The 9,580-nt window shown below is 40.3% G+C and overlaps 1 long non-coding RNA gene across 1 annotated transcript; it reads right to left on the reverse strand.

Moving 5' to 3' along the window:
- Positions 1–61: 61 nt before the first annotated feature.
- LOC146762126 (uncharacterized) lies at positions 62–4,606 on the reverse strand. Its single transcript, XR_014943019.1, has 3 exons — positions 4,486–4,606; positions 4,101–4,193; positions 62–2,260 (listed from the first exon to the last, which is right to left on the reverse strand). It is a non-coding gene; the product is annotated as an uncharacterized LOC146762126 (long non-coding RNA).
- Between the last annotated feature and the right edge of the window lie 4,974 nt (positions 4,607–9,580).

A 9,580-nucleotide genomic window follows, 5' to 3' on the forward strand; every position in this document is an offset into this window, starting at 1 on the left:
CTTTTAATGGCTCCTCCAAATGTACTGTACCCCAAATAAAAGGTTCGTGCTTGAACTCTGAAGGTTTGCTGTGAAGGATTTACTTTTTGATTGCAAAGAAATGATTCTGGGGACATTCAGACTATTCACTGAGCTTGTCAAGCAATGGAAGCATAACAGATGCCCACTAGCTTCCTGGCAAAGAGAAGATGGTCTGTCAGAGCAGCATATTTATGTGTAATGAAGAGCCTAATTTTAAACCTCCTTTGGTGACACTCATATCTTTGGCATTTAAATTTCCAATGTTTATACCACTGTCTAAAGAACACTTGAAGAAAAACTTTATTTCCAAATAAAGTTTCATAACTTGGCAGGCTGATCTCACTTTATAAGAACTTTAAATCCTTTTCCATATAAACATGTGTAATATTTCCTAGCAAAGAGTGTGACAGTCAAAAAGTTCAATTATTCACTATCTCTAAATCAGTGCAAGACAGCTCATCCAAAATAAAGGATCAACTCAGGTATAATTAGAAATATACAGGTTTAGGAATTGCAAATAAATAAATACCACCTAAGTATGAAACTACAGTAACTTTCCAGAAAGTATATATATATATATATATTGTGTATTAGGATATTATGAAGACTTATTGGAACATGGTTGCAGTGAGAAATGTCAGGAGATGTTTTCCTCCTAAGTGTTCACTGTTCTCTGCCTAGTTTAAAATTAGCCTGGCTTCTGTGGCCACATTGCTTTGGAAGATCTGAGCCTTGGATCACTGCGAGTGGCTTGGGCTGCATGCCCTCAGACTGCAACTCATTTGGACATGAAGAAGCTGGGAGAATGCTCACGCATGGGGTGTCCTCATACTGTTTTGTTCTGGCACATAGTATTTGTTGCAAGGGGTCTCCTCACATTGCTGGGAGAGCATGTCCTCATAGCGCTTCTGTCTCGTGCTGGGCTTCATCTCAGCTGTACAGCTGAATGTGAACTCAAGAGCAGCCTCAGAGTTTCTTCTTTTCTTTCTCTAATGAGAATAATACAACACATATTCCAACTGACACTAAGCATATTTTCAGACCATGTAAAATTAAATCTCACTTATGCTTCTAGTACAAAAGCTCTGGGTAGCTACAAGCTAGGCTTTGCAAGCCTGATGTCTTCTACACTTAGCTCTCAAAGAGGAATCTCCAAAGTCTGTTTTGGCATCTGACTCTATGTACCATCAGGAGAAAACAGCAAGAAGGTGCTGAGTATTATACTGGCCAGAAAGAAGCAGGTGAGCTTTGCCTCTCCAGAGGAAATATTTCCTGCTCTTGAGATACAGAGCTCAGATCCTGCCACTTAAATCATGAATCTGTTCAGCAGCTGGACACTTAAAAACCCAGCAGCCTTAAGAGGAACACTTCGTTCTTCATTTTGAACTACAAGAGACGCTCCAAAAGTAATGCCTCTTTTTTTTTGTTGTTGTTGGTTTTTTTGGTTTTTTTGTTAATGTTGATCCATGACATGGGGGTAGATGTTGGTAGTATGGCAGTAGTGGTTGAATCCTCCCGCAGATATTCCATTACGTGTTGTTGCTGTGGGACAGATGGCAGCAGAGGGGGAGCCTGACAGAATGGCTTCTGACATGGAAGTGTGTATGATACAACGGGATGCCTCTGCATTCCTTGGTGCCCACTGGCATTCATTGACACTTGCTGAACATTTATGGAGATTGAAAAGTGGATGTGAGCACAGTGAGGCAGCAGGTGGTGCATTTCAGCAGCGGTGGCAGTGACAGTGGATCACCTCCACTGGTGCAGATTGTAACGAACACAGCATGAAGGCTCTTATTCACTGCTGATGAAAATACATAGCTAATGGCAGTGCTTATGTTGAAAAATAGCGTTTTGTAACTGAGGATTTCCTCTATCAAAGAGCATTCTCGTGCTCTCTGTATCCATTGTAGTTTCCATGGGGGGAAAAACAAAACAAAACAAAGAATGACTGGAGGCATTACTTTCGGAGCGACCTGCGTATATCTCATTAGCCAAGACTCGCTTTGCTCAATCTTATCCCCACGCCTGAGGACCCGCCTCGCTGGAGGTGAAGCTGGGAGGCCCCCTTCTGTCGGAACGCAGCACGAGTGACTGATGGCACGGGAGAGCCGCACGTCAGCAAGGATGTGCCCTGCAGATGAGGACACGCAGCTGCCCTGACGTCACTTGCCGCAGTGTTCTGGGTGCAGGGCTGGTGGCTGAGCTGCCTTTTTGCTCGGTGTTTGCTGAAGCAGACCTGAAAGGGGAAGCAGATTACTGACAAATCAGCACTAGCCCAGTGGCACCTCCCTCTCCCGCATCTTCAGGACAGCTGTTTCAGCCCTGCTCTTCTTGTTTTTTTACCCTCTCCCAGACACGCAGCTGGGTTCTTACACACTCTCTGATGCTGCAGGTTCGACGTCTTCTGCCCAGAGGGGAAGTGAAGCAGAGCTCCCCACTTCTTGGCTCACTCTTCTGGCCCCTGTATCAAACAAGGGCTTGTCACCCACCTGCATTTTCAAAATACTACAGATATGTAGGGGTGGGGGGCAGGAGGGCAAGCAGCTGATTCTATCCATGTACTCAACAAGTAATCTCATCACACGTCACAGATTAGGGCCCCTTAAGACCTGTTCTGCTGAAAGCCTGCATCCCAGCAAGGTGCTGGATGGAGCTGAATGAGCCTTTTGAAACAGGGCAGGTCAGCCCAGGGCATCATAGTGCATGTCAGGCAGCAGAGAACAACTCAGATGGACTTTTGTCTCGTGACTGACATAAATTTGCTGAACTGACATCTAAAGTCCATCCCAACTCAGTTTTAGCCATTTTAATCTTCATAGGGTCTGATTCTTTCTCTATAAGACAGTTCAAACCTTTGTTTCATCACTGAAGTGCAGCTTAGCAACAGTTCTCACAGTGGTATATCCAGGTATGAACCTGTAGAATGTCACTGATCCTTTGTGTTTGCCACAAGCAATCCGTTTAAAAAAGAAATAAAATAAAAAAAAAATATAAAAGTTGAAATTTTAGTTGAAAATTCCATTTCAGATTTAACTAGCAAAAATCCAAACTAAACCACTGATGCCTGTTATCTTTTTTACACTGGTTGAAATTATCCCCATTTAAGCCATGTCTCTAAAACGAGACATGGCAGAAGAATCAATTCTGACTGCCCAATAAGGAGAACCCTTTAAAAGCCCTCCAAACCTACAATTTCTGTATGAAATAAACTACTGAGATGCTGTCACGGGTTACTTAGATTTACCTATGCCCGTGACAGGGGAAGCCACCCCACGCCCCCCCCCCCGGGGCCTGGAAAGGAGGGGGAAAAGGGGAGTGGGATAAAACAGCGACAATCTAAGGAGGAAAAACTTATTTTACTAAATATGATATCGAAATGCAAGATAACACAATATAATATAATTAAGGCTAACAAAATCGAACGAAACAGAGAGAGAGAGTCTCCGAAAACCGAGAGGCCTACTGTGAACTCTAGGCGACACGGCTGGAACGCTTCCCACTCTCCGAGAAGTTCGAGAGAAGAAGGAGGGCACTCCAGCCTGGGAACGAGATTATATAGAGTCCTGGTCCCGTGACTTATTGTTACTCCTGTTGTTCTCTGGGATATGTAGTCTTCTTCTGTGGACTGCACATTCAACAGAAGTATCCATACTTGACATGATGTTATGATGTGGAATACTGATAGCAAAATTACAAAATTACAAAACCATGACAGATGCATAAAATGCAACTGAAATAATTTGTGTGTCAGTGTTTTTCACACTGTTTCTCTGTACTGTTTCCGAGGAAGATGACCTAAAACTTGAACAATGGCCTAAAACCGGAACATAAGAAGCTCCATACAAATAAGAGAGAACTTTACAGTGTGGGTGATGGAGCACTGGAACAGGTTGCCCAGAGAGGGTGTGGAGTCTCCTTCTATGGAGATATTCAGGTTCTGTCTGGATGCCCACCTGTGTGTCCTAATGTAGGGTCTGCTTTAGCAGAAGGGTTATCTCAATGATCTCTTGAGATTCCTTCCAGCGCCTGCAATTCTGTGATTCTGTGAATATAGGAAATAAATGATGATAACCTACTGCAGTGATCAGACCTCCTGAGGGATCCCACTGTGCTGCAAACCATGTTTTCTTTGATTTATTATAAAGATGACAAATAGTTGTTTCTTCTACCTATGATAAAAACAAAGCAAAAAAAACAGATGAAATACATTACATGAAAGAAAAGACTGAACTACAATAATTTATTGTAATAAATCTGATGAGATTACACCATCACTAAGCTGTAGCTTTTGTACAAAGCTGCTGCTTATGGAAACAACTCAGAGTGCAAAGAGTCATTGAATCAAAGAATCACTAAGGTTAGAAAAGACTACTAAGATCACCTTATCCAACCATCAACCCACCCCCATCATGCCCACTAAACCATGTCCCTCAATGACACATCTACATGGTTCTCAAATACCTTCAAGGACAGTGATTCCACCACCTCCTGTTCTTTTGCACTGTGATTCTTTCTGAGAAGAAACTGTTCCACCTCTATCCCTGGTAGGACTTTGAATGCAGTCTCTCCTGCCTGAACTGCACTGCAAGAATCAAATGCATAATTTTATCTTTTACATGTAGGCAACATACCTTAAAGACACATGCAAATATAAATGCAAAGCTAGGCTTACAAAAGCTATATAGCAATGATATATTCATAGTTTTCAACATAAATGATTTGTTTTCAGACTTCTAGGTGTCTGAGAAACTTTTTTTATGGCAACAGTAAAAGAGTTTTAATAGCAGTAATGTATAGCTTCTTATCACTATCAGTAAGAACTTCAGCTGTGCTTTACCTCATCAGTTCAATGGATTACTATGGCCTTTAGCTACTCATTAACCAGCAGTAATAAAAATAATCACATACCATGAACCTCATGCTGATCTAACTCAGTGCCACAGCGATAGTAGACAGACCCAAGAAGAAGACGCTTTATTTGATTTTACAGAATACTCAGTCAGCTAAGCTGCATACTTAGCAAATGCATTTCAGGAAATCAGATCATTTTGCATTAGTTCCTTTACTGAGAGAAACAATTGAAGTCATCACATATGGCTGAAGATATTTTAAAGAAATTCATTTGATTAAACAAAACAAAACCAAATATTTTTAAAGCTGTGCAAAACATACTCGTACATATATTTACAATGTAAAAATATACGGTCTATGTGCTAAATGCAAATTATTCTAATTGCGCAAAACCATAAATCTGTTTGTAGATTCAAATTTATTCTTAAAATGTATGTATTATTTAAATTATTTCAACATTAGCTCATTAAACTCCAAATATAACATTGTATAAAGAAATACACTTATCAATTAAACTTCTCACTCATCTCTCAGCTCTCTCATATAGCTGACATAAGCAGTCCTTATCCTTGAGGAAATGTGTGCAATGAAGAAAAATCTGGCAGGAAGTTGTACTGCTTTCAGTATAAGTTCTTATTCACATGCCTTACAATACTGATAAGAATATCAAGCGGAATATGTACTAGCTTGTATGTGAGGTATATGCAAGTTCAACATGTTATTAAGATAATTGTTCTGTGCTCTGCTGTCCTAGTCTACACTTCTCTCCTCCTCATGCTCCACAGTAATCATGCTGTGGGAAGGCTGCAAGACATTGGAAGAACAACATGCTCACTTGCCTTTGGAAGCAAGTAAGGCCTCAGAACAGAGGTATGTATGAGCCTAAGTGCTGAAGAGCTGGGATTTAATATTTTAACTAGAGGCTGGAAGTGTGACATCTGAATTCCCTTCAACACCAGCATATCTTGATCGGTAGCAAAATACCAGCAATGTCACCAAGCTGAGTAGTGCTGACAGCTGCAATTGGGGAGTCACGTTCTTGTTGGAGCCCATTTCAATTTTCAAAGCATGCTGATGCAACACGCTGCAGTTGTGCTGAGTAAACATTTTATGCTTTGTCTCATTGAGCACATACTACGCAATCTGGAATATCGGCTGAGCAGCAGTTACCGCAAACATTACGATATCAGTGAATCAACAGAAACCACACAGTTACGTCTAGAACATCTATTTCCTGATTTGGGTGAAGATGAACACTGCAGAACTCAGCAACCACAGTGCTGTAATTTTTGGTGAAAGGAAGTTGGTTATTTCTAAGAGCAAATGAATGACGGCATTACTGTTAAGTCTAAAAAGTAACCTCGTGGGTTAAATTAAAGATTATAAATGATTACACATTAGTCCAGATTGTGGCTAAGTGAGGTGCATAGAAAAGGTTGTAGGTACAAGAAGTTAACAGCTGTTCAGGAGGCATAATTAAAATGTGCACAACTTGGCTCACAGCAAGCAGAGAATGGGGTCTCTGGACAATTTGGCCATGACAAATTGACACAGTGAAGCCTGTATTTGTCCTGTATTTGTTCCCAGTTTACAAGCACCGAGAACTTTTTGAGTGCTCCCTGGGGCATATAGAATGCTTCTGCTGATGGCTGCCATGTAGGTATAGAAAGAGCTTCTCAAAACAAAGGACAGATTGAGGGCACAGTCACAACTGCTTTGCATTCTTCAGGTTTTACTAGTATGAACTTGGATTTAAAAGACTACTCTTGTCTGTATCACTGCCAAGCGTTTCTTTTTCTTAATCTAGAACTGCAAGAAATTAAAATAGATGGGATGTATGGAGGCTGTCTGGTCCAAAGCATTTTTTATTACACCAAGAATAGTCATTCCACTGCCTCTCTTGACAACATATTCTAGCATTTATCACCCTAACAGTAAAGAATTATTTCCTTATACCTAGCAAGAATTTTCCTTACTAGTTTTGTCTGTTGCCTCTCATTCTTTCAAGAAGACTATGGATCCATTTTCCCCACAGCTAATCACCAGGTTGTCAAAGATATCCAAAGTAATTACTGTTGGCCTTCTCCAGCTCTCCCAGCTTCTTCATTTTATAGCCATTATATTTATATTTGGTACATGGAACACCACTGTATGTCCACAGGAGTGAAAGCTCAGAGCAATATATTGTCCCGATGGCAGCCAGGGCCCAAACTTACATCAAGCAGATACCTTTCCCTTGGAGAGCAGATGCAATGTTGAAGGCCACATGGGGGTAAACTTCTCTCGGGACAAATGTGCCATGTTTGTCTTTACTGAGACAAACTCCTTTGGCTTCTGTGAAATTTTGCTTGGCTGAAGGCTAACACATACCTTGAGGTTTGACTGTTGCACCTTATTTTCTTCCAGGAGGGGGTAATTGTACAAATAATGATGAGATTCTTGTGATTAATATCACATTTGAATCTACATAAAGAACAATCAGCACTCACACTCTTAAGGGATTTGAGTACGTAAGAGACTCTATAATGAGAGCAAGATTTTGTCCACAGTGTATTTATTTATTTATTTTTAATACTTTCACCAGCCCAGAATACATTTCTACTTTTGCCATGTCTCTCATAGAAGAGTGCCTGGTTCTCTCGTTTTGTTTTGATTTGGTTGCTGTTTTTCTGTTGCTGTTGTTGCAATTTCATGTATATGTATATATTGTTTTGTTTTTGTTTTTACTATAACTATGACTTCTATTATCTTGGGATTTCTTCATGTGGGTGGATGGATGTGATGGTAATAGGTTGAGCCAGGTCAGTGAGAACCCTGTGCACTGCCAAAGTAAACCACAAATTCTGCAGAAATCTAAGGAAGAACAGTTTTTTTTTTCATTAAACTAAGGACAACCTGGCAACTGCCTAAAAATTATGCTGTTCTTATTACTTGTCACTCAGAGATATCATTCAGGTATGAATTGCTACCTAGCACTGAACCACCTGGAGGCAGCAATACTCAAAAAATTCAGTAGATAAGAGCTGCAATAGCCACAGTACATTGGAGACTGCTTAAACTACAGCAGGTACATTTGCTTCAGTGCCTAAAGATACTGTGCTCAAATGAAAATGGTTACATGAAGCTCCTCAGAATTTATTCATAATAATGACCTCTATCCTTTATTTGTCTGAAGGTATATAATGCTGTTATTGATAGTCAAATTCAGAAAAGCTCTTAGCTCATCTAAGAAAATCAATGACAACAAAGGGTTTCTGAAGTAGCATATGCTACCTGAGAAAGACGGAGAAGGATGGAAGAGAGATTCAGCATCACATCAACAGCTAGATCTCCACAGATCACAATGTCGCTGCATCATTGAAACTATGCCTTGAAAAACATTGCCTTCAAATACCAGCAGAGCTGGAGAGGGGCACAACAGTGACCACCTCTTCCAATGTGGATTTTCTTTCCACAGATAAAAAGGACAGGCAAGTACTTGGGTACAGATCTTTCAGCAAGATACTTAGAGACAAGATGTTTTTGCAGTTTAGGCAGTACTTAGGGCCAGCCACATCAACCATTTCCTGGCATACAACACCCTGCCCGGACAATCAAGAACCAAAGGCAAATCTATCCAGACCCAGATGTTAAGAAACGTCCATCTCAGACATCATAAACGTCATTACAAATTAAGACATATTATTAACTGAAATAAATTAACATAATTGCTGCCTTATCTCATTTCTTTTCCTTAATGTTTCTCTAAGTCATTTCTTTCCTATTAAAGATTGACATAGTAATCACTGACAAAACAAAGCACAGTCTGCATATTGTATTACAGATTAAATTTTTAGCCTGCTGTGCAGTTACTATAATTCTTCTGGATGACTGCATTCTTTGGTATCAAGGCTTTAGTGTGCCATCTGGTGGATGATGCTCAAATTATGTTTTCAAGAACAAATGGAATAATAGAAGAACTACGCTTTTTTTTTTTTTCCTTTGTTTTATTTCTTTAGATGTGACATTTTCTCCCAAGCTTAATTCTACTCACATTTCCAGTTGTGAGTTTTTAGCACCTTCTTACACTGATAAATTTGATAAGTAAAGAAATTGTGTCTCTCTCAACAAAGGAGTCCAGAGAACCAGCCTAAGAAAGCTCCAAATATTGAATCACTCGAAGCCATTTAAATGCCTAATTCTCACTGACTATACATACAATGATAGAATAGAATCATAGAATTAGAATCAAGTAGGTTGTAAAAAAACTTCATGATCATGCTTGAAGATGAGAAGACTGAGAAGGAATCTAATCAATGCTTACAAATACCTGAAGCGTGGGCGTCAAGTGGTTGGGGCCAGGCTATTTTTGGTGGTGCCCAGAAACAGGACAAGAGGCAATGGGCACAAACTGGAACATAGGAAGTTCCACATAACATGAGAAAAAAGCTTTACTTTAAATGTGGCAGACCACTGGAACAAGCTGCCCAGAGAGGCTGTGGAGTCTCCTCCTCCTGAGATATTCAAAACCTATCTGGATGCTTTCTTGTGCATCCTACTGTAGGGAACTTGCTCTATCAGGAAAGGGAGAATGATCCCCCTTCCAACCCTTACAATTCTGTGATTCTGTTATCATCAAGTTCAGCCATCAACCTAACCTATCAAGTCCCATCACTCCACCACATCCTTCAGTGTCTGACTTGCTCTCATCAGTCTCTACTGGGGA

Source organism: Coturnix japonica, chromosome 2 (genome assembly GCF_054131305.1).
Source record: "Coturnix japonica strain WE chromosome 2, WE-NBRP24, whole genome shotgun sequence".
NCBI lineage: Eukaryota > Metazoa > Chordata > Aves > Galliformes > Phasianidae > Coturnix > Coturnix japonica.